Genomic DNA, 24,589 nt, shown 5'->3' with positions numbered 1-24,589 from the left:
ACCCCCATGCACTGTCAGCATGGGGACTTTCAGCTCAAAATCACAAACCTTCGTACTTGAAGTAAAGCATTAAGCATGCTATCTACTATTGCCCCCACCACTGAAGGAGAATCATAATATACTTCACAAATTTGTTACAAATAATTAAGTGATTTCTTTCCTTGGTTATCGGTACCATGGAATTGGAGATTCAGTAAGCCTATCTGTTTTATTACATCACATGTTTTAATGCTACAGTTTCATCAGTAGGTAGCCGAAATCAGTCAGCTAACTTTGTGATTGCATTGCAGGATTAACATATTAATATATTTGGTTTGGGTCTTCATGTGAATTCTACCAGCTAAAACTGATCTGAGAGAAGTAATTGTAGGAGCAGGATGGGGGAAAAATACTAATCTTTACATGTGTAAAATAATAATACATGATAGTGTGTTTTTGACGGCCATTATACTGTGTATTGAGGAATGACTGTACAATTCGTAAGTGTTGCTACTTCATAAATTGATTAATTGAAAAGACAACAATAAAATATTAATCTACAAAAGAAAAGAAGTTCCACTGGGATTTTGTAAAAGGAAGAGTCATCTAACGAGAGTTGTGGGCAAAGCAGATGAATTTGGCAATGTTTTGGGGCTAAAGAGCCGGTTGGATGATAAGGCCAAAGAGAAGATGATTACAGTAATCAAAGCAGGAGACTATCAGGATATGGACAAAGGTTTTGGAAAGTGAAGGCTGATTGTGGAAATGTAAAAGAAGCAATGGGATTTAGAACAACCTGAACACAATGAGTAAAGGGAAAACACAAGTCATGGATGACAGATTGATTGCAGACCTGGGACATGGAAAAGCTTATGGAGTTATTCTGTGAGTGGATATAGAAGAGTAAGAACATATGTTTGTGCATGTAAAAATATATTGAGTACATTTCCCATGTTGTGTTTACATTTTTGGTGTATAGCCAGGAAGAGAGATCAGAGAGAGAGAGCAGATGTCAGTCTGAAAGGAGACCAGGGGCGGAGGTGGTGGTGGGGGGAAGGTTATGGGAACCTCTTCTTAGTTGTTTATAAAGTTTTTTAGATGGTGGGCCAACTCTGGAAAGTACTATACATGTATTTCAGTCAACTTCACTGGAGGTGCTTGCATGAGTAAAGTTTGCAGGTACAGGCAATTGTCTGTGGTGAAAAGGATTACTACGAGCATTTGTCGAAGGATGATTATATAGGCTGAAAAAGTCTTTTCAGCAAATAAAATCATAGTTTATGATAAAGCTAGTTTATGAAGTTTATTTATTATACTCTACTTCTGTTGGAGTACAGTTCCCCCGAGAGGTGAAATTCTCTGTAAGGAAGTTAATTTTAACCTGATTTTTGGAGAGTTGTTGGATTGTGGACTAATCACTGTGTCAAATTTTTGGGAGAGAATTTTGATTATTTTTGCATTATATGCTTTTTAGCAAGTGATTTTTCAAGTAATGTTGTTAGGACTGGATTAATGATATACTACTACTGTAGTTGCTGAAGCTAATTGAATGTAGTTTTGTTAAATGAATTTTGATTATTCTAGCTTAACTGCTATGGTTAGGTTAGACTGTAGGACTGATTGACCAGTAAGTGTGTATGGAAATTCAAAAGGTGATTGTTCAAGCAGAGATGGTCTAAATGTTAGGTAATTATACATTTCCAAAGGAAAATTGCTTACAGATGTCGTTCACCAAGGATGTTCTGCTTAGGTGTGTATGATGATCTTTTAGCCTATGTTTACATGGGTTACAGCAGTGTCTAAGAATGCCCACTTTCCCTTCTCTTTCCCTAGTCTCTGTTCTGCCTTGGCTGCACAACAGATGATTTTTCTTTTTCTCTTTGTGGCTGAACATGTTAGAAGGCTGACAAACCTTGACAAAAGGACCTAAATGTGCCACGTGCAAAACCACAATGATTTCTTTGATTGCAGGGACCTTTTGGCCAGCTTCGAGTAAGGATTTGTGTTTAGAAGAGAACCTTTGGGCTCGTCTGTATCTCCCTCCCCTCAAAGGGATGGCAGCCCGAGGACATCTAACATTCATCCTGATGCCAACAGACTTCAAAGGAGGTAAGCATCTCAGAAATGCTCCTGAGCCAAATACTTCTCATCAGTCCTGCACCTCAACTTGGTAATATTCTTCAGTACAGCTTTACCATCTCCCACAGATTTCTGTTCATGGCTCATCTATGAAAATATTTGCTCAGATCTTATGAAAATTTTTGAAGGCCTCATCAGCTGGTTCTAGCCCCATTTAGGTTCATGGAAATAAACGTCACTATCAACAGCCCTGATTCATTCAGCTCAGAATGTGCTCTCAAATAGAGGAAAGGAAACTTTATACTTCCTGTGGTTTGTACAAAAGTCAGTTATTTCCTGTCCCCCCTACCCCTTTTTTGTTTTCATGTTTTGGATCTGTCTCAGTACTTGAGCGTCTCTGAATTCATGTCCTTTTGGGATCAAGTTGGGAGAAAAAAACAATAAGCATCCCCCTCAATATATTAAATAAATACTTTGTAAAGGATCTCTGGAGGACTCCCAGATACCAAATCCTTCCATTTAATTCTTTGTGTACAAGCTAGATTTGCTAGAAAGAGTTGTTCTACAACTGAATCCCGCAGAAGCAGCGTGCACTGCGTTTTATTCTCTTAAGGGGAAATGTGTCCCTGAAGGAATATGTTGCTTGTCTAAGGCACAGTCTTGAGAAAAACTTGCATCTTGGTCCAGTGCTGCTGTTTACACCTCCAGAATAATAATTGCTCCCTGGATAAGTTCTTAGTAGCAGCAGACTTTACCTTTTTAAGTTGCCGTTGCTGTTCTTCCCTTTAGAGGGCATAGACTTTGTGGTGAAGAGCTAGTTAGCTAAGAAGAATAAATTGTGATCCCAGTCTTAATTCCAGAGATGAAGTCTGCATTAAGATGATTCACAAGAAAGGTCGGATATTATAGGTCTTGCTTTTCTTGTTCTTATTCCAGAGAGCATTATATGAAACAAACTAGGAACAAGACCACATATCCTTCCATAAATGGGAGGAAATTTTTTTTATGTCAAATCTTTCAGTATGGTTATCTTTGGGGATGAGTCAGGACTTTTTATTAATATGGAATTAGTTGTGCATTTGTTGAAGGGAGTGTGTTTAGAGCACATAGTTGGCAATCAGAACTCTCAAGTTATACATCTGGCATGAACATCCTTTGTGGCCTTGGGCAACTCACTTAACCTTTTTTGCTTGGTTTTCCCATATGTAAAATGGGCATACTACTTAACTATCAGAAGTTGAAGCTTGTCATGTTTACATAGCATTTTTGGATCCTTTAGGGTGAGAAGTGCAATATAGAGTAATTGCAAAATAGTATTGTTGTTTTCATCTTCTTATTACCATCCAGTTAATTTTCTTGTGGAATTCTACCTTCTCAATGTAGAAGATATGTAGATCTGAACTTGAGCACATTAGAACAACAAGAATGTGTGTCAATCCTAAATATGATTCTTACCTGGATTTAAAATACAGAAATCTTATGAGACAGTTTTGCAGACGATTGTGTTAGGACTTCTGTTTCTCTCCACAGAGTTTTCTGAACATGCCAAAAGGAGCAGGAGCAGTAGATTGATGCTGGTGTAAACATGTCAGTTTTACTCTGTTCCTGAATATGTTGCCTGGGAAGGATTATGTACAGGTGGATCATAGATGTTTTTCTGTACTATTGAGTTGATCTGTTTATGTGGGATGATGGTAAGGGAAGGGCAGAGAGAGGCATTTTCTCTGCTTTCCTTCTGATTTGTGTGTGTAGCTGAAAACTTTTGTCTAGGCTTTTATGAATATTTCTTTCCCAGTAACTCAGCAAGAACAGAACTAAAAATGAGGATTTCAGAACCCTGGTCTCTTTCCCCATGCTCCTACAAGGCTGATGGGAAGATATTCTGTGCAAGATTACAATAAGGTCTTGGAGTATGCTGAGATACAAAGCAGGGAAAATAGAAGCAGGGGAGAAGGGTTGCATTACTCCAAGTTTGTGGATTTCTGAAGGCATAGTATTTGGACAACTCCAATTACTGGTAAATCTTGTTCATTGCTTCGTAGAGTAATTGTGTTGGAGCACTGTAAAAGTAATATCCTTTGCCCCTGGAGCCTTTAAGGAAACATCTACATGGCAAAAAGAAAAATCCATGGCAGTGAGTGTCAGAGCCTGGGTCAACTGTCTTAACCTTATTTTAATTGGGTACCAATTGCTCCATTTTGGAATTATTAGATTCTTGTTCATGCTTCACTCTGAAAAGAATCGACTATTCTTAGCATAGGTTTCTTGGCATCCTCTCTTGGTTCAACTCTTTCTGTACTCCGCAAAACTTAAGGCTGCACATCAGTTTCCTAGGCTGAGGACACTACATTTCTCAATGTCCTAATTCTCCCTCACCTCCACATGAGGCACAGAAGGTATTTCTCTCAGGCTCTGCTCTAAAACTTGGATGTTTGGTTGCCAAAAGGTGTTGGATGAGTTGTCAAGCAGTAGGGAACACTTTCTAGAGGAGGATTTATCTTTAGTGGTTCAAGAGATATAGGAGTCCATAGCCCTGTCTGCTCATAAAGCTGGCTGACTTGCTCTTGAAGGCCTAGCTGTTGCCTCTCAACCTCTTCTGACATGAGATCATTAATCTAACCGATATCTCTAATCCTGAATAAAGTGTGTGCTCACCTTTTAGGAAATGCTTTTAGGAAATGCTGCATTCTCTTTATAAAAAGTTTTTCTACCACATCCAGAATGACATTCACAAATATCAACTGTCCCCTTTAAAAACAAAACAAAACTCACTTATCCCAGGCAGAGTTATTTATATCCTAAAAAGGCAAAGGAGCCAGAGACTCCAAGAAGTCCACTAAGGATGCGGGTTACCAGTTTATTTTACGTGGCAGGTCCTTAGATACTATGGTAATGGATTGCAGAACAAAACCCTAAAAATAGATAAAGCTTAATAAATCCTTGACAAGCTATACAGTACCTAAAGTGAAGACTTCGAGAAAAGAATTCACAGAAGGATGGGACTTAAGATGCTTCCCTGAGCAGACTCAGAAGGATAGGAAGTTTCCCCTCCCAAGAGCTTGGCTAAGATAATCACAGAGATTTGGAGGTGGTTCTTCAGGTGTCCATACAATTCCACTCTTGATACACATGCGCCTCTTGCACATAAGATCAGATTTCTTTTGAACAGCAGTGTCTGTTATGGTTGTGCCTTTGACCTGGAAACTCTTGTTACCACCTTAGCAGAGTATATAAGGGATAGGGCACCCTCAGCCACCTATCAGGTTCTTTCTTAATGCCCAGGGCTGTGGGACAGAACTCTTCAGTGTCTCTGTCTCTTCAACCTGAAAGAGATTTATTAGCTACAGTTCTAATTTATTAACTACAGTTGTTAGTTAGGTAGCATACCTGTTGGTTTAAAAAAAAAAAAAAAAACCCTAGCCATTCCCTGTGGAAATAGGGCACTGATAGGGTTTTGCCACCATCGTCCTGTTCAGGAAGCCAAAATGGCTGAAGGCAAAGCTCCAGGATTCAGGATCTGCTCTTCCTGTGACTCAGCAATATCTATAAATGATTGTCATGCTAGATACCTTCTGTGCTTAAGTAAGAGCTTATGCTTGACTACTGCACATTAACATTCAAAGAAGGTAGACTGAACATCTAATGGAGACTTCTATGGAAACGCTGTCTGACTCAGTCAAGCCAGCTATAAGACCACCTCCTCCTAGACAGTCTCACTCCTCTAGTTGTTCCTATGAGCTGCAATGCTATCTGCTGCCCTAAGCTCGAGGGACGCTTACAAACTTTGCTCCTCGGTGACTTCCACTTTGATGCAGAGCATGGGCCAAAAGGAGACTCATACCAAGAAAGGCGTAGATCTGCTTCTTCTCTAGGAGACAGATCTTCTTCTAAGCCTCGCACACAAGGGGCACAGACAGTCACTTTCTTAAGTAAGCACTGTACTGCACCCAATACCATCCAAGTGGCTGACCTTGTGATAGTACTGAAAGACTCAGTGCAGACCACTGTGGCACTGAGGAAACTTATGCTGAGCTTTTCGGCACTGAGTATCATGGTGCTCAAGATAACAGAGTGCTTTATTGGCATGAAGGAACCCATTGGTGCTGAAACACTTCTTAACGCTGGCAAACTTTATCATTGGGACTGATACCGAAGTCAAGAATTCAGAATGAAAGGCTTTTACTCCCACTCCACCTTGATCTCCAAGAAGAAGAGTATGTGGTGACGCATCCTAGATAAGACAAGAATGAGTGCCTTCATTTGACATTCCAAGTTTTGGATAGTCATCCTAGCCTCCTCCATCCTCTCATCGGGTCCTATAGACTGGTTCATGGCTCTCAACCAGGGTGCCTACTTCCACATCTTGATATTCCTGCCACACAAAAACTTCCTGCAATTTATGATAGGAATATCACACTGTCAGTAGAGTCTTCAGTCTGGCAGGAGTCTTTATCAAGGTCCTCGCTGTGGTTGCAGCTCACCTAAAGAGACAAGGAGTCTAGGTGTACCCATATTTGGATGAGTGGCTGACATGAATTTCTTCTGCACAACAGGTCAAAGACTCTGTACCAAAGACCTCTGCCTCTCTGGATGTCATTGTCAAGAAGGAAAATTCCACACTGACTCCCACACAAAGTGGCAAATTCATAGGAACAATGTTAGATTCCAAATTGCCAAAAGGCATACCTGCCACAACAAAGACTTAATGAGCAACCGGTAATGCAAATGAAAACCCGATTGAAGCTTCTGGGACACATGCTGTGTGCAAATATGTCATGCAGCAAGGCTCAGTAGCAAGAATATTAACCACGAGTGCATAGTGGGGAATAACTGGGTAAGGCAGTAGTACTACTGAAAAGGATTTGGGGTTATAGTGGAGCACAGATTGAGTATAAGCCAGCAATGTGGTGCAATTGCGAAAAAGGCTAATATTCTGGGGGAGTGGGGAGAGGGTATTAACAAGAGTGTTGTATGTAAGGCACAGGAGGTAATTGTCCCACTGTACTCGGCACTGGTGAGACCTCAGCTGAAATACTGTGGCCAGTTTCAGGTCCTATGCTTTAAGAAAGATGTAGAGTCCAATGGAAAGCAACAAAAATGATAAAAAGTTAAGACAACCTGACCTATGAGGAAAGGTTAAAAAAACGGGCATGTTTAGTCTTGAGAAAAAAAGCTTGAGGGAGGACCTAAATATGTTAAGGACTATTATAAAGAGGACTGTGATTAGTTGTTTTCTATGTCCACTGAAGGTAGGAGTAGTAGTATTGGGCTTACTCTGCAGCAAGGAAGATTTAGGTTAGGTATTAGGAAAACCTTTTAAACTATAAGGTTAGTTATGCACTGGAATAGACTTCCAAGGGAGGTTGTGGAATCCGTGTCACTGGAGGTTTTCAAGAACACGTTAGACAAACTCCTATGAGGGATGGTACAGGTTTACTTGATCCTGCCTCAGCTCAGGGGGCTGGACTTGATGACTTCTTGAGGTCTCTTCCAGCCCTACATTTCTAAGATTCTAAACATGTTCATGGCAGCAGCACTTTTCCTTTGGGCTGGGAAGATCCAGGAGGTCATTGATGTCAGACCCGCATGATGCAATCTCTCAGATGTTATTTATTCCTCTCCTGTATATGATTCGTGATAAACTTAGAAAAGAGACCTTTGACCCATGCCACTTCCAATGCTTTTCCCTGTTGGAAAGCCCTCTTCAGCATAGGGGAAAGGAAGGCTTGCTAAAATCAAGATTACAAGGAGAAATAAGGTCCAAAGTCACAGCTCTCTGGATCTTTTCTTAATCAGGCAGCACTGGATGTCCTCCACCTTCTGGGGCTGATGTCCTTGGAAATCAAACTAGTTCCATGAGTGGTACTCCATTGCCTTCACTTGTGGATCCTGGGATCCACAATTCTATGCTTTGTCAAATCCCGCCAGTCACAAGGAGTAATTCAGATGGTGGGAGGGATCAAACAACCTATCCTGATATCTCCCTGGCTGATCTGCGACGGATATCTCTTGCCATAAATACCAGTCTGAAGGACCTGGGGTACCCCTAAATAACCTCTCAGCCCAGGGATTGTCAATTGTAGAGGTTTTAAAATGGCATATCGGCTGATTGCTGTTGTATGATGTTCATTTTGCCCTGTTAGTGTTCTAGCATTGGATCCAGAAATGATTAGTTTTTATTTGAACCAACAATGTGTTTCTATAAACATACGTAAGCAACCAAACTAGAGACAAGAAACAAGGTCTTCAGCCTTGAAGCACCATCTTCTCACTTCAAAACTGTGTACCTGGCAGGGTCATTAATATCTAGGCTCCGTTTGTTCCTCGGCAGACTGCTTTATCTTGGCAAATGGGAGCTGTCCTTAGTTAAGATGGCCTTTTCCAAATGGCCACTATCTCCCATTGTTTTCAGTGTAACTGAGGCCACAGGATACCCTCTCTCTGCCTCCTGACAGCATATGGGGCTTCCATGTTCTGTAAGTGTAACTTGATTTCATTTTTATTGGGAAGAATGGGAGGTGGTGGCCTTTTTGAAAGAGGACATTTTAACTGAGGGCAGTATGTGACCTCTAGCTCACTGAGAACTAGGGAAATGGTAGCCATTTTGAAAGAGGGGAATTCTTTCTTCTTCAAGTGGTTGCTTATGTCCATTCCATTGTAGGTGTGCACGTGCCCACATGCACAGTTGTCAGAGACTTTTGCCTTAGCAGTATCTGTAGGACTGGCTGTGGCGCCCTCTAGAGTGTCACGCTCATAACACAGTATATCAGGCGTCGCCCACCCTACACCCTCTCAGTTCCTTCTTGCTGCCTGTGGTGGTCAGTTGGAGCGCCTCTGTCCCTTGCTTCGCAAGCGGTCAGTGGTTTTCTCTCCTATCTCAGCTTTGTGCTTTTAGCTGTAAATAGTTTAATCATTTGTTAGCCAGTTGTTAAGTAGCTGTTGTTTGTTTAGTTAGATTGTGTCCCGGTGGGGACTTTGCCCCAGGCAGGCGTGCCCCAGTCTCTGGGTTTTAAGCTTTGCTCTACGTGTAACAGGCCTATGCTTGTTAGTGACCCCCACGATAGTTGCCTAAGCTGCCTTGGGGAATCCCACATAAAAGAGCGCTGTGGGATCTGTAAGAACTTTTGTCCTCAGACACAGAGAGAGCATGACATACTTTTCAGGGCCCTCCTGATGCAGGCTGTCCCATGCCCAGGTTTGGAGCTGCCACGGCCCGCGACAGCACCCAGCGCTTCGGCGTGTAGCGCACCGCTGGCACCGGGCTCTTCCTGGCACTGATCCCCATTGCCGGTGCTGAAGAAGAAAACAAAGAAGATGCCACCGAGCAAGCCTGACCAGGAGACTCTGGGCAAAGGACTTTGTTTGGGCCTTACACCCACTCCAGAGCCGCAAAAGCGCTCAGCCCCAGGGAGTTCCTCCACCCCTCCCCCACCAAAAGGACCCATCACCAACTCCAGGGAGTGGTAGAGGGCCCAAGCCGATGGTGCAGTTGACGCTGTCTCCGCTCCCGGTGTCTGGAGAGTTAAGAGTGCCCCCGCCGTAGTCAGCACCACGTGCGGCAGTGGAACTGGCTATGGCTCTCTGCGAGGGCAAGCCTGCCAGCAAGGCCTCACACAAGACAAGCAAGCGCACTGGTCTCCAGAGCCAAGGCAGAGTCCTAGGTTGCCAGATTCTTGGTCTCGCATCGGCCCAGGTCTCTAGTTTGCCGCTACAAGTCACTGGCACCGTGCTGCCAATACCCTTCTTTGTGCTGGGGCTCACCCACACGTAGACTATCTCCCTGGCACGCCATTGGTCACCATCACTGAGACCTTGAGGTCGCTCCCTGATGTGGTGCTGCTCTCCCTATTCCAGACACTGGTCGGACCGCTCCTGGCACTGGTCACTGGCCGTGACGGTGAGCTGCCAGACCCAAGCCTTGACAGCCCCGCCTTGCTCACCGGAGGGTGATGACTTTTCTGGCTCGGAGGCAGAGTTCAGCCCCTCGCCCAGGCAGCAACGTGATTGGGTTCCGGAGGGCACGTCCGCGGCATCGGTGCCGGCCTTGTAGCAGGGCCAGTGGCCGACCCAATGGCCTTATTGAAATGCCTGGGGCGTTGCCATCATGATGATGCCCCATTCCTGCCAGTCCTTGGTCGCTGCGTCGGACAGGCAGAAGTCAGCACCCATGGCACAGACAGCACCAGGTTTGGTGCAGGATGCTCTGGTAGCCGTTGTGAGTGAGGAAATGGTACCCTCCCCCCCCCCCCCCCCCCCCCCCCGAGGTCGCCCTCCCTGGCAGGTAAGGACACCGCTAGATCTCCTCCGGTGGTCCAATCATCCTCCTCCTCTCCGGACGAGGCAATGGCGGGCCCTTCGAGAACTAGCCCACCGGGTGATTTCAGGAAGTAGCAGGCACTGCTCCACAGGGTGGCATTGAACTTGCGCCTCCAGGCAGAGGAGATGGAGGAGCAGACAGACACATGGTTTAATGTGCTCTCAGCGTCCACCCCAGTCCGCGTCACACTCCCAGTGCATGGGGGTGTTCTGAACTTTGCCAAGACCATCTGGCAAACCACGTCCTTCATCCTGCCCACTTCCAAGAGGGCAGAAAAGTAGTACTTTGTTTCCGCAAAAGGGTTTGAGTACTTATACATACACCCACCCACCCACCACTGGGATCGTTGGTTGTATCGGCCACCAACAAGAGGGATAAACAGGCCCACCAGTTCCACCCTGTAGAATAAGGAGGCCAAGAGGCTGGATTTGTTTGGTCGCAAGATTTATTCTATGGCCAGCCTCCAGTTTCAGGTGGCGAACCACCAGGACCTCTTAGGTCGCTATAACTTTAACTTGTGGGACACATTCCTCAAGTTCAGGGACTCCATGTCTCAGGGGACTGCCCAGGAGTTCACAACTCTGGTGGAGGAGGGTACCGTGGCGGCTCGGTGTTCCCTCCAAATGGCCTGGGACGCGGTTCATTCAGTTGCCTGGGTGGTAGCCTCAGTGGTGGGTCATGCGACACAGTTCTTGGCTCCAGACTGCTAGACTGTCCCAATAGATGCAGGCCTCTATTCAGGACCTCCCATTTGACGGTGTCAGCCTTTTTTCTGACCAAATAGATGCGCGACTGCGTGGCCTAAAAGACAAGCAGGCGACCCTCCGCTCTCTGGGAATGCACACTCCTCAGGCGTCGAGACAGCCGTTCCGACCTCCTCCGCCACCTCGAGAGTGGGTGCCTTGACAAGGGCCTGCAAGGTAAAGGAACATTGGGTTTAGCTGCTGCCGCCCTTCGTCCTCCCGATCTCCTGTGAAACACTAGGGGACCAGAAGTGCTCATTTGGAGGGTGCGCTCAGGAGCAATGCACGAACCAACTGCCCAGATCCTTCCCGCCTTTTCCTCAAATGCCTTTTCCCCTACTGCTCTGCCTGGTCATGGGTTACATCGGACTGCTGGGTCCTGGACGAAGTGGCTCAGGGTTATACCCTGCAATTTTTGACTGCTCCTGCCTCCCACCCCCACCTCCCTCTCTCTCTTCAGAGAACCTTCTCACAAGCAACTCCTCTTTCAGAAGATCGAGAAGCTCCTGGGTTTAGGGGCTGTGGAGGAGGTTCCTCTGGACCTGGAAGGAAGAGGATTATGCTCCCACTACTTTCTAATCCCAAAGGCCAAAGGTGGCCTTAGACCCATTCTGGGCCTGAGTGGTCTCAACAAGTCTCAAGAAATTGAAGTTCTGCATGGTCTTCCTGGCCTCCATCATCCTTTTCCTGGATCCAGAGGACTGGTACGCCGCTCTCTACTTACAGGACCCTTGCTTTCATGTCTCCATATTCATGGGACACAGGCGTTTCCTGCATTTCATAGTGCCTGGGCCCCATGAATATGGAGACATGAAAGCAAGGGTCCTGTAAGTAGAGAGCGGCGCTACCCTTTGGCTTGTCCTTGGCCCTCAGGGTGTTCACGAAATGCGTGGCACTGGTAGCGGCTTATCTGAGGCATTGAGGAGGGGTCCAGATCTTTCCGTATCTCGATGACTGGCTCATCAAGGGCAGGTCTCCGGAGCAGGTGCAAAGGACCTTCGATCTGATGCATTCCACCTGCAGCGATGTGGGTCTGTTAATGAACACAAAAAAGTCCACATTAACACCAGTCCAGTGCATAGAGTTCATCTGAGCCATTCTTGACTCCATGCGAGCCAGGACCTTCCTTCCGGAAGTGTGCTTACAGGTCATGACAGACTTGATCTCCCACATAAAGAGCCACCAGCTCACCACAGCCCACGCATACCCGCGACTGATGGGCCACGTAGCCATATGCACATATGCGGCCAGCCATGCCTGCCTTCATCTGAGACCTCTGCAAGAGTGACTAGCCTCGGTCTACATCCCCAGCAGGCACCCTCTGGACCGAGTGGTCACGGTGCCAAGTCACCTCCTCTTGTCTCTGGACTGGTGGCAGGATCTCAAGTCAGTGCTGCAAGGAGTTCCCTTTGCGACCCCGTCTCCGTTGCTCATCCTGGACTCGGATGTGTCGGATCTGGGCTGGGGAGCCAATCTGGGCGAGCTCCACACCCAGGGCTGCTGGCTACAAAATGATTTAGCCCTTCATATCAATGTCAGGGAGCTCAGAGCTCAGGCTTTCTTGCCTCACGTGAAAGGGAAGGTGGTGAAGGTCCTGATGAACAATACTGCTGTGAAGTATTAAATCAACAGGCAGGGCGGCGCCAGGTCTTCGGCCCTTTGTCAGGAAGCGCTCAAACTCTGGGACTTTTGTGTACGGCCATTCATCTGGTAGCTGCCCACCTGCCCGGAACTAAGAACGTCCTGGCAGATCGCCTCAGCAGGACTGTCTCATTTCGCCACGAATGGTCCCTCCATCTGGAGGTGGTCAGCCTAATCTTCCGCATCTGGGGAACTCACCAGGTGGACCTGTTTGTCTCCAGGCAGAACAAAAAGTTCCATGTGTTCTGTTCTCTGCAGAATAGGGAACAAGGCTTCCTGTCGGATGCCTTCCTGATCCCGTGGTCGGGAGCACTGATGTGCGCCTTCCCGCTGGTGCTGTTAATCCACAAGGTCCTGCTAAAGGTGAAGCAAGACAAAGCGATGGTTATCCTCATGGCCCTGTCAACACTGGTTCGGTATGCTGCTGAGTCATGCTGCTGAGTCTTTTGGCAGCCGCCTCGCTGCAGCTGCCTCTTTGGTCAGATCTGCTATCCCAGAACCACGGCAATCTGCTGCATCTGAACCTGGTGGCACTACACTTGACAACCTGGCTACTGCTTGGCTAAATCAGGACAAGCGGCAGTGTTCCTCTCGTGTCCAGCAGGTCCTACTGGGCAGCAGGAAACTGTCCACCAGGGCTATCTACATGGCAAAGTGGAAGTGGTTCGCTTGTTGGATCATTACATTCGTGCAGAAGAGGCCCCACTGCAAGACATCCTGGACTATTTGCATCACCTTAAGCTCCAGGGCCTGTCACTATCTTTGGTCAAAGTACACATGGTGGCCATTTAGGCATTGCACCCTCCATTTCAAGGCAGGTCGGTCTTCACCCATCCCATGATAGCGCAGTTCCTGAAAGGTCTGGAGCACCTTTACTCACATATCTGGGACCCGGTTCCCCCTTGGGACCTGAACCTTGTGCTGTCAAGGCTCATGGGGGGGGAGGGGGGCCTCCTTCGAGCCCTTGGCTTCCTGCTCCCTCCTACAATGAAATGGACATGAGCAACATATCTCGAAGAACAATGGTTACCAAAAGGTGGATAACTATTTTTTTCTCTGAAGGAGGTTTAGTTCTTCATAGTCTCCTGGCAGATAAAATTTCAGTTATGAAAATACCATAAATAATAAATATTTCTTTTCAAAAACAACACATCGCACCAAGAAAGAGAGGGGAAAAAAGACTAAATGGATGAGAGTACAAAGCAATATGAGGTACAAAAGGGACTGAAATTTGGGTATGGATATTATGAAGGAAAATGTGGAGTGATGTAGAAGGGAAGGGGAATCTGTGCTATGAATGTGCGTGCAGAGCTGGAATGATTGATTTTTAAATAAACTATTTGAGTCATGATTTAAATCAGCAAGTTGGAAACCTCAAATTAAATAAACAGTTTTAATCTTGTTTAAGACAAGCACAAATGTAAGTTATTTTCTTAAATTGAACCTCAGTGGTTAGTAAAATTTGCTGCTACTTCTTGCTAACCAGGAGGACACACTATACACACATTTATTTAAGCAAGAATATAGGTTAACCTACATGTATTCAGATTCTTAATTTTTACATTTTTTTAATTGTTAGAAAATTATAAATTATAATTTTTCAACTAGTTAATTGCTTTAATAGTTTAGTTAACAGTAGATAATAGTTATCTGATTGCCTGTTGCAATCGTTAGTTTCTTTTACTCATTGCTGGTGTGACACTGTTTGGTTCTCTTGGATTCAAATGTTGCCCTGTATGCAAGGGAGCTATCCAAGCCTCAGATGGACACTCAGAGTGCCTCTGATATCTGGGAGAATCACATATTCACAGCAAAGATGCAATTTTTAAGTTCATCAGTTTTCGTGTCAGGAAAGACAGGGAGTCTTGCCTTCAGGTTTTCCTGATGACTAGGTCTATGAGGCCCCACTTCTTAACCAGGTTCGAGAACCTCTGCAGGGATTTGGAGCCCAAAAGCAGAAATGCTGGCTCTCTGCCTTCAGGAGCCCCTGTGGTGGCTGCCCAAACCACACCCACAAAGACTACGTCATTCTTGGGTAGACCACAAGGAGCCAGGGGCCCCGTGGTAGATTATTTACTAAGCTTTCCTCTAAGAGGAAAACCTCTCCATAGCACTGCATATCCTATGAGGCTTTGTGGCTCAGAATGGTCCCCACTGAAGCTCAGACTTGTGCCAGAGCCGATTCACCTGGCACTGAAAATCATGCCTTTGAGAAAGAGCTTGGCACTGATCCTGGTGCTGTCTACTTCAGTAGCCTCAGTGCTGACACTCCCGACGCTGGAGCCAAGCCATCCAGGGCAGAGCACTAAGGGCCCTTCCTTTACTGTAATGACGATTGTGGTACCACCACAAGAAAATCTGGATCCAGCCCACCTATCTGCATTACCTCATTTTTTTGCATCATACAAGTACTTGACAGAGATGGATCTGCAGATGCATCTGGAACCAGTCTCTCTTGTTTTTGACTACAGCTGGCACAACTCCACAGACCTCCCAAGATCCCTCCTGCTTCCACTCCAACTGTAGGTAGAGAAGGAAGAAATGAAGAACAGACACCAGAAGGTGACCACCTGGTCCCCATGACTCTATCCTCCTTGTCCCCTAATCAAGCTGTCATGCCAGCAACAACTCCACAATTGGATGACTAAAAGGATATCCAAGATCTATTTAAAAGGATAGCTGAGGCCCTCCAAATCCCCATCAGTGAGGTACAGGACCAGACACACAAGTTAGTGGACATACTTCAGGCCTCTTCAGCAGGAATAAAAAGCTCTCCTGGTCAATGAGGCTATAATGGACCCTGACAAAAATCCTTTGGCAGATGCATGGTTTGGCATCCTCTACTAAGCATGTGGAATTCTTTTACACACACCGAGAGAAGAAGGGACAACTCAAAACCTTACCTCTGCTCCCAGACCTGCTGTCTCAGAACTAGAGACAGTCCTACACCCAAACCTGGGGGGTCCCTTCCTCTCACAGCATGGTGACTGGATGGTTGTTGTCGATAGAGCAGGCCTATTCCTCTCCAGTTAGAGAAGTTGTAATAAGCAGCAGACAAGAATTAACAAGACAGACCTACATGGCACACTTTGAACCTATTTCCTTTTTTTGCCTGCTATACCTTTCCATAAAAATGGAACTTTTAATTGCAATAAGTTCTGCCAGAAGAATAAGGGAGCTTCAGGCACTGATGGCTGACCTGCTGTACACAGTGACCATCACAGACAAGTATCCAGGAGAACACACCCTAAACTTCTCCAAAATAGCAACAGAATTCCACCTGAACCAGCAAATACATCTACTGGTATTCTTCTAAAGACTTATCCATCCAAGTCTGAGGCAGTGTTGCACACACTAGCCAACAGAAGGCCCTGGTTTACTACTTAGAACAAAACCCTTTGGAAAATCACCAAGGCAGCTCACCTCCATTGCAGAAAGGTCGAAAGGGTCTGCATTTTCATCTCAGAGACTTATCAAACTGGATTTACGACTGTATCAAAACATGCTACTAGGTGGACAAGATAGATCCACCATCCACAATGAGGGCTCGCTCCACTAGAGCCTAGGTTGCATCAACAGCACCTCTGCAAAATCTGTCAACGTCAGATACTTGTAAAGCAGCTACTTGGGCATTGGTATGCACGTTCATGAGACGCTATGCCCTGTCTGAGGCCTCCTGGTCTAATGCTGCATTTGGTAGTGTTTGTTTCTTCATTCACTGCTTAGGTAACTACTCTGAGATCCCACCTCCTTTACACAATCACTGCTTGGGAATTGCCAGCAATGGAATGTGCATATTGATGAGCGCTTGAAGGAAAATGGGAAGTTACTTACTGGGTACAGTAATGAGTTCTTCAAGATGTGTTGTCCTTATTCATATTCCACAACTCACCCCCCGTCCCCTCTACCTAGAAGTCCCTATGCTGGGGAGTCTGCGGTGAGGAGGAACCGAGTAGCAGCGAGTGTGCTTTGCGCTTATATGCCCTTGCTGCAGAGCATGAGGACTGAGGGGTGCATACATGCCATATGGATATTGTTGATCAAAAAGACGCCAATCTCAAGCTCGTGAGGCACATGCACCTCCAGCAATGGAACATGCATATAGACAATACATCTCGAAGAATTCTAGTTATAATACCTGATAAGTAACTTCCCATTCCAGGTGCTTAGCCAGTCATTTCCACCAGTTCAGTTGTTTCACTTTCTTTAAAACTTCAGCAGCAAAAATATACTGCTTGAATATTACTTTTATTTAATATATTATTTTAATAATTATAGTAAGTTTAGACCTTAACATAGGTTGCCATAATTTCAAAATTTATATGTAATAGGTCTGTTTTAAAAAGGAAAAATAAATTTAATCTAAATCTGATTTAATAACATAATTTTTTATCCACTCTAGCGCAGGACAATGTGGGGCATGCAGGAAGGACAGGAAACTGGATGTACCCTCCAGTTATTTCATGTTGCTCTGATGATACAAAACATAATGGTAAACCCATCTTAATTGACCCTTTTGGCTCTGGCTGCTTTGTGCTTTTGCAAAGTGACATAGTCATGGAGTTTAAGGCCAGAAAGGACCACTAAATCATCTAGTCTGGCCTCCTGTATATCACAGGCCACCAACGCTACCCAGCCATCTGCACACTGAGCCCAACTATGAAAATGAGATCAAAGTAAATGAGACACATAGACTAGACAATTGTGAAGAAGAGGGACCAAGGTGCACCAGTGCTCAAGGCCCCTGTAATGCCAGAGAAATGATTAAATGATACATACCCAGATAATCCTGGCAAGTGACCCACACCCACATGCTGCAGAGGTAGTATAGACAGTGCTTTGAAGTTCCAGCTCAGCCCCTTCCGTAGGCTTCAGAGGCCAAGCTCCAGAATATACTACAACTTCAAAGTGATGTCTATACAGTTATTTTTAGAGCGCTAGCATGAGACCCACCAACCCAAGACTGTCAGCCCAGGCTGGGAGGCTCACTCCAAAATGCTGTGTAGACATACACCCACGGGCCTCGTTACTTTTGGCCTGGGTAAGCATATTATCTGGATGTCTCTGCTGAAATAATCCACAATGAAATAGTTGTCTACTGACACTTAAGTTGTCATTAGGTTTCACAGGTAGCACGCAGTCAAGATGAACTGGGGAAGTTCATGCCCATGTCAGTTATTGTTCAGGTTTGCAGGTTCAAGAAGACATCACTTTTTTTCACAACTGTGATGGATTTAAAGTTGCTGTGTATCAAATTATGAATACTGCATATTGACTTGGTTATTGAGATGCTTACTTTGTGAATATTTTGGTTTGGTTCAATAGGCTGTTTGGAAAAGCAGGTAGAAAGGAAATGAAAGGTTCAGGGTAAGCCACTTCTCAGCAAACACTTTAAGAGTTAAGGGACGATACTAAAACTATTAGTTTTGATTATTTTATTTCTGCCTCCTGCCAACTTGCAAAACTGGTTTGGACCAGGAAGGGTCAAAGCCTGAGAACACAAAAGAACAAAAAAATGGTGGTAGAATTAAAAGGGACTCTCTCTCCTAAGAGAGAGTTTGTACTTATTCAGGGGAGCCAGACTGAGACACATGACCCATCTGGGGTATCTAGAGGAGTTAGGGCTGACTAGTCACCAGTAAATGATGGTGGGACTTTAGGTAAGATAGACATGCCCATAGACTGTTTGCTATTTTTAGAATCCTTTTTTCTCTAAAATCTTTGTTCTGCTGCTAAAATAAACAATACTTTGTCTTATCACCATACCAGTGGTCAGACTCCTTAATAAAAATGCAAGCTCCTGAATTCAGGTGGACTTGCAGGGTAAGAACTGTGGATACATGGTACTATTGCACACTTAGACTGGGTCCAGGGCTAGAATTGTGAAATTCGACCTAAAGATAGTAAAGGTGCAAGGCCCAATATTTACTCACAGTATGCATTCAGAGAGACCAAAAAGGGGAAGGTTTCAGAGTAACAGCCGTGTTAGTCTGTATTCGCAAAAAGAAAAGGAGTACTTGTGGCACCTTAGAGACTAACCAATTTATTTGAGCATGAGCTTTCGTGAGCTGAGCTGTAGCTCACGAAAGCTCATGCTCAAATAAATTAGTTAGTCTCTAAGGTGCCACAAGTACTCCTTTTCTTTTTGCAAAAAGGGGAAGTGTGTAGTTAATCCTATAACTGTGACAACAAACATAAAGTATAGAAACTTAATTTTTTAGAAAGATAAAAAAAGATTAGAAATTTGGTGTATAACTTTTTGACAGGGTGTTGAATCTGCCTACCGTTCTACAGCTAAGGACTCATGTATACTTGCTGTTTTGCCTATGAGTTAAGGTCTCAAATAAGTCTTTTTCTTTAGGGTACATTTTTGTAATTCTTTCCTTGCCATCTTACATGGCAGTGTTCGATTTGTGAAGGATATATCTTTACATTTTTACTCCAGAGCTTTTCTGAGTATTTGTTGATTGATGCACAGAATTGAAAGAGTTTCAGCATGGTATCAAAACCTGAAAAAGAATGGTGACGTTAGCATAGCTTAAAAAATACCTTTTTCATGAACTAAATGCACTGAAGGTATAAAATGGGTTTGTGGTTCTAACATAAATCATAAGCTATCTTCTGCTGGACGAGATATAGAATAGTGCTTCTGTTGGGGGTGTGTTTTAAATAATGAGGTAAAATTTTCTAATACAGTTGTTTAGGTTAGAGACTAGGGAGGATTGTGAATGACTCTTCTAGGATCAAATATCATGGAGTGGTTTTGTCAACAAGCTGGAGATGAAATTCATTGTAGAGAAATGTCATGCACATTGGACAAACAGTTTAAACTGTACACACGAGGGTCCTCAATTAAATAAAGACAAAAAAGGAAATGGTAAAAGGAAATCATGTCAGATGTAACTAATCTTTGGGTCTCTGGAAGTTTATATTAAGCTTGCAAAGGTAGGTAGCCCACCTTTGTTCTCCCTTGTTCTCCTGTCACCTTCCTCCCCTCATATCCTCTCCAACAAACAAACAAAAAAACCCCAGGATGTATAAAAATCAATGATTTAAAAAAAAAATTGGATTTTTTAATTTAAATCGGATTTAAATGCTTTTTGAGGAAAAAACCTATCTAAAGATAGTTTTAACTCAAAGATATCTCATCATGGAATAAAGAACAGGAGTACTTATAAATTCTAATTCTATAGTACGAGACAATATATTCATGTAATGTTTTGTAAGTGAGTCCCAATAGTTTATGGATTAGGGACCTAATCCTTATGGGATTCTAGGGGCTTCTGTATAGATTATTTAGGTTAATCTTTCTATCTACCCAATAGGACTCAGTGCTCAGTCTAGAAGATACCATCAGAGATGCTTAATTTTGCAGTTCTCGAACTGTGGATTTGTGTCTCCAGAGATAACATGCTTGTTAAGATCAAAAAAATGTTTTTAAATAAATATATAGAGGTGAGAAATAATCGACCTCAACCCTATTGTCCTTCTGCAAATTTGTGTACACAGAGTCAATCCCTTACCTCTCTCTAAAAGTGCAAAGTTTTAGAAAGTTTAACAAATAGAAGATTGTTGGGGGTGGAATAGATCTGGACAAGGAGAAGAAGTCTGGAGATAAATGTGAGAAGGGAGGGACAGGCAGTAGAAACAAAAGTGAAACTGTTTGAGCAGCATATTCCAGAAGTCTTGAGGTCTTTCTGAGTGTAAGCTTCATTGATTTGAGATCTACCATACCATTCTCTCACTAGAAGGGAAAACCTATAATGACGGCAGGCCATAAAAGAGACCCAGTTTGGGAATAAGAACCATTCAAGAAATATATGTTTGCTGCTGATGTTTTAAAGGAAGTCACACTGTTGAATTGGTGGAAGTCACTTAAGTACTTGGATTCAGAGACTATTGATGTGATAATCTCACTTTTAACGGCAGTAGCTTCTTTTGCCGCAGTAGAAAGAATATTTTCTTCCTTTGGACTAACTGATTCCAAATTGAGAATTCGTTTGGGACCTGAAAAAGCAGGAAAGCTTGTTTTTCTTTTCCAGATTATGAACAAACGGGAAAATGAAGGTGAAGACGACTGAATTAGCTGCAGAAACCAATATTTTAAGTTTCTCATGTTAACCTGGCTGACATAATTGATTTAATTTTTGTTTTTTTAATATTTCATTTAACTATTTTAGTTAAAAACAATTTTAACAAAAAAACCCTGATTTTAAAAAACTTGAATATTTAAATTCAAAAATTAATATCCTTGTTTTGTTAAAATATTATGTATGTTTGTTGAAGAAAAAAATCCAGAATACATGTTGTCTTTTGTTAAATAAAACAATTTAAATGTCTGTCTGGTGGTGTTCTCCTTTTAATACAGCCTGGCAAGAAAAACCTCCAAATATTGATTAACCTGTTGAATTGGAGATAGTTCACCTTCCCATGACTTGATAAATATCTGCTTCAATTACCTTCGGTAAATGAAATAATGAAACAATCATTCATTTTCTGATACAGTATAGCTGTAAAACTAATCTGAAAAGTTTTCAAAATGAATCCCTTTTTAAAAATGTATGTACCTTCTAAAAATGAAACCTACATCTATCTCTGAGCTGTGAGGAATGTATTAAGGTTAAAACAACCAACAAGAATGCACTTTTATGTAGAAATCCATGATTAAATCGAGTGTTCCTGACTAGTGATTTAAATCAATTTGATCTAAATCAAATCCACCCTGCCTCCCTCTGTTCTTACTTAGTTCTCTGGCCCCTGATTCACATGCTCTCCTTCTCAGTGTCCCACCCACTCTCCCTAATCCCCATCCCCTCTCCTTCATCTAAACCCCACCAACCTCTGCCAACTTTTTTTTTTTTTTTTTTTTTTTTTTTGCCCTAGGTTGGACTTGAACTGACACTGGCTGGGTATAGGTCAGGATCAGTAGCTACTGCATGTTACCTTGGACTACCAAGTTGCCTTGAAAACTTGGAGACTAGAAAGACTCTCAGCTTCTCAGTCTGTGCATGACAGTATGTGAGGCTTAGGAAATTTAGGCCCATGCCTAACTAGAGAGCTAAACTCTCATTAATTTAATTTTCAGCTTTGCTTCCCCAAAGCAGTAGTGGGCTCTGTGCACTGACTGGGCATATATAGAGACCCCTCTGCCAGTATCAGAGCCAATGGTTTGATCCCTAAGTCTGCACACAAAAACACTGGCAGAATCCCTCAACTTCGAGAGAAGTTTTTTTTTCCCTTGGGGGCTGTATCTTCAGAACTCCTTGGTCAAGTGACCCGAAGTCTAGGTCACTTATCTTACCTATATGTCCCCATGAGGCACACCAAATTTCAAGGCAATCCAAGTAACCATGCAGATTTTAGAGCACTTAGAAGAAAGCTCTTCTTTAAGCAGAAAGCTGTTCATAAACTTAATTATAGGACAGCTGACGTCCTGTAACAATATGCAAAACTTTGGACTCACGCAGCAGCCCAGCCTTTTATCATTTCAGCTCCCAAGACACTCAGCACAGATGCAATGGCTCTGTTGATCTCCTACTCCAACATGTTATTTTGGCCTTTGCCTTTCTCCTTCTATGAATGTTTGTAGTCCCCTTCCCCTTGTGTGTATGCGCCTATCCTCTTCCCTTATTCTTTATGCCTCCTACCCCCAAGATATAGCTGTAAATTGAATGAAGCATTTAGCCAGTTTTGTTCTCTTCCTACTCCGTACTGAACAAAACTGACACAAGCCTAGCAAGTTTCATTCTAAGGACTTGTCTACACATATAGCGCTGCACTTGTGCCACTGTAGTGCTTAGTGAAGGCGCTGTCTACGCCAACAGGAGAGCTTCTCCTCTCGGCATATCTACTCCACCTCCCAGAGAAGTGGTAGCTATGTTGACAAGAGAAGCCCTCCCGTCGACACAGCGCTGACTACACCAAGGGTTAGGTCGATGTAAATCCACACCCCTCAGCAATGCAGTTATATCGACTTAAGTCTGCGGTTAAACCAAGACTAAGCAATAAAGGGTTTTAAGCAGAAATGAGTGTGAAACTGACAGGATGCTCCTCAGTTTTATCCTGCAAGAAAAGCTCTAGGATGATTAGCCCTGCAGTGTAGTCCAGCAATGCAATGTAATGCTTTTTGGTTTTGTTCAGGGTGGATTTGATTTAAATCATGATTTAAATCACTAGTCAGGAAGATTCGATTTAATTATGGATTTCTACATAAAAGTACATTCTTATTGGTTATTATAACCTTCATACATATTCTTCACAACTCAGAGATAGATGTAGGTTTTATTTTGAAAACTTTTCAGATTAGTTTTACAGCTATACTATATCAGAAAGTGAATGATTGTTTGGTTATTTCATTTACCAAAGGTAATTGAAGCAGATAGTTCACCTCCCAATAACTTCATAAATATCTCCAATTCAACAGGTTACTCATTAATATATGGAGGATTTCCTTGCCATGCTATATTAGGAGGAGAACATCACCAGACAGACATTTAAATTTTATTTAACTAAAACAACGTTAAGTATTCTGGATTTTTTTTCTTCAACAGCAAACATAATATTTTAATAAAACAGGTATATGTCTCTTGCATCTCACATTTATCTCCAGACTTCTTCTCCTTGTCCAGATCTATTCCGCCCCCAACAATCTTCTATTTGTTAAACTTTTTGAAACTTTGCACTTTTAGAGAGAGGTAAAGGATTGACTCTGGGTACACAAATTTGCAGAGGGACAGTAGGGTTGAGGTCTATTATTTCTATATAGTTGTTTATTTAAAAACATTTTTGCTGTTAACAAGCATGTTAACAAATCCACAGTTCGAGAACTGCAAAATTAAGCATCTCTGATGGTGTCTTCTAGACTGAGCATTGAGTCCCATTGGGTAGATAGAAAGATTAACCTATATAATCTATACAGAAGCCCCTGGAACCCCATAAGGATTGGGTCCCTAATCCATGAACTATTGGAACTCATTTACAAAACTTTTCTTCAACATTACATAAATAAATTGTCTTATACTATAGAATTAGAATTTATAATCCCTATTCCATGATGAGATATCTTTGAGCTATAATGCATCTTAATTAAAATATCTTTAGATAGGTTTTTTCCTCAAAAAGCATTTTATCAAAAAAATTCAGATTTAAATTAAGAAAAATCCAAAAATCATTGAGTTTTATCCACCCTGTAGGCAGGGGTGCCTGTCAGCCCCACATTCCTCTAGAAGATAATAAGGTGATAAGTAAACAGCATGAATTTGTCACAAACAAATCGTATCAAACCAGCCTAATAGTTTTCTTTGACAGGGTAATAACTAACAAGCCTTCTGGATGGCGGAAGTGGTAAATGGGATCTATCTTGACTTTAGTAAGGCTTTTGATACTGTCTCGCATGACCTTCTCATAAACTAGAGCTTATAAGGTGGGTGCCTAACTGGTTGGAAAAACATTCCTAGAGAGTAGTTATCAGTGGTTCACAGTCAAGCTGGAAGGGGATACCTGGTAGGGACCTGCAGGCATCAGTTCTGGGTGTGGGTCTGTTCACTATCTTCATCAAGGATTTAGATACTGGTAGAGAGCGTACGCTTACAGAGTTTGCAGACGATATCAAGCTGGGAGTGGTTGCATGTGCTTTGGATGATAGGTTTAAATTATAAAATGATCTGGAAAAACTAGAGAAATGGTTTGAAATAAATAGGATGAAATTTAGTAAGGACAAATTTTAGGAAGGAACAATCCAGTTGCAGACATACAAAATAGGAGATGACTGACTAGGAAGGAGTACTGTGGAAAGGGATATGGGGGTCTTAGTGGGTCACAAACTAAATGA

General features: G+C 43.2%; 1 protein-coding gene across 7 annotated transcripts in view; it reads left to right on the top strand.

Moving 5' to 3' along the window:
* STK24 (serine/threonine kinase 24) overlaps positions 1–24,589 on the top strand; it is a 123,596-nt gene that overhangs the window by 29,958 nt on the left and 69,049 nt on the right. The window contains exon 2 of one of the 7 annotated variants that reach the window (XM_037896202.2): positions 1,951–2,088. The exons of the other annotated variants lie outside the window; for them this stretch is intronic. The gene's annotated coding sequence lies outside the window, so the exon portion shown is untranslated. The remainder of the gene's footprint in view (positions 1–1,950; positions 2,089–24,589) is intronic. 7 annotated transcript variants of the gene reach the window in all.

The sequence above is a fragment of the Chelonia mydas genome, chromosome 1 (assembly GCF_015237465.2).
Source record: "Chelonia mydas isolate rCheMyd1 chromosome 1, rCheMyd1.pri.v2, whole genome shotgun sequence".
In the NCBI taxonomy this organism is placed as follows: domain Eukaryota; kingdom Metazoa; phylum Chordata; order Testudines; family Cheloniidae; genus Chelonia; species Chelonia mydas.
The sequence above is the reverse complement of the archived record's forward strand: the minus strand, read 5'-3'. Positions and strand labels throughout refer to the sequence as shown.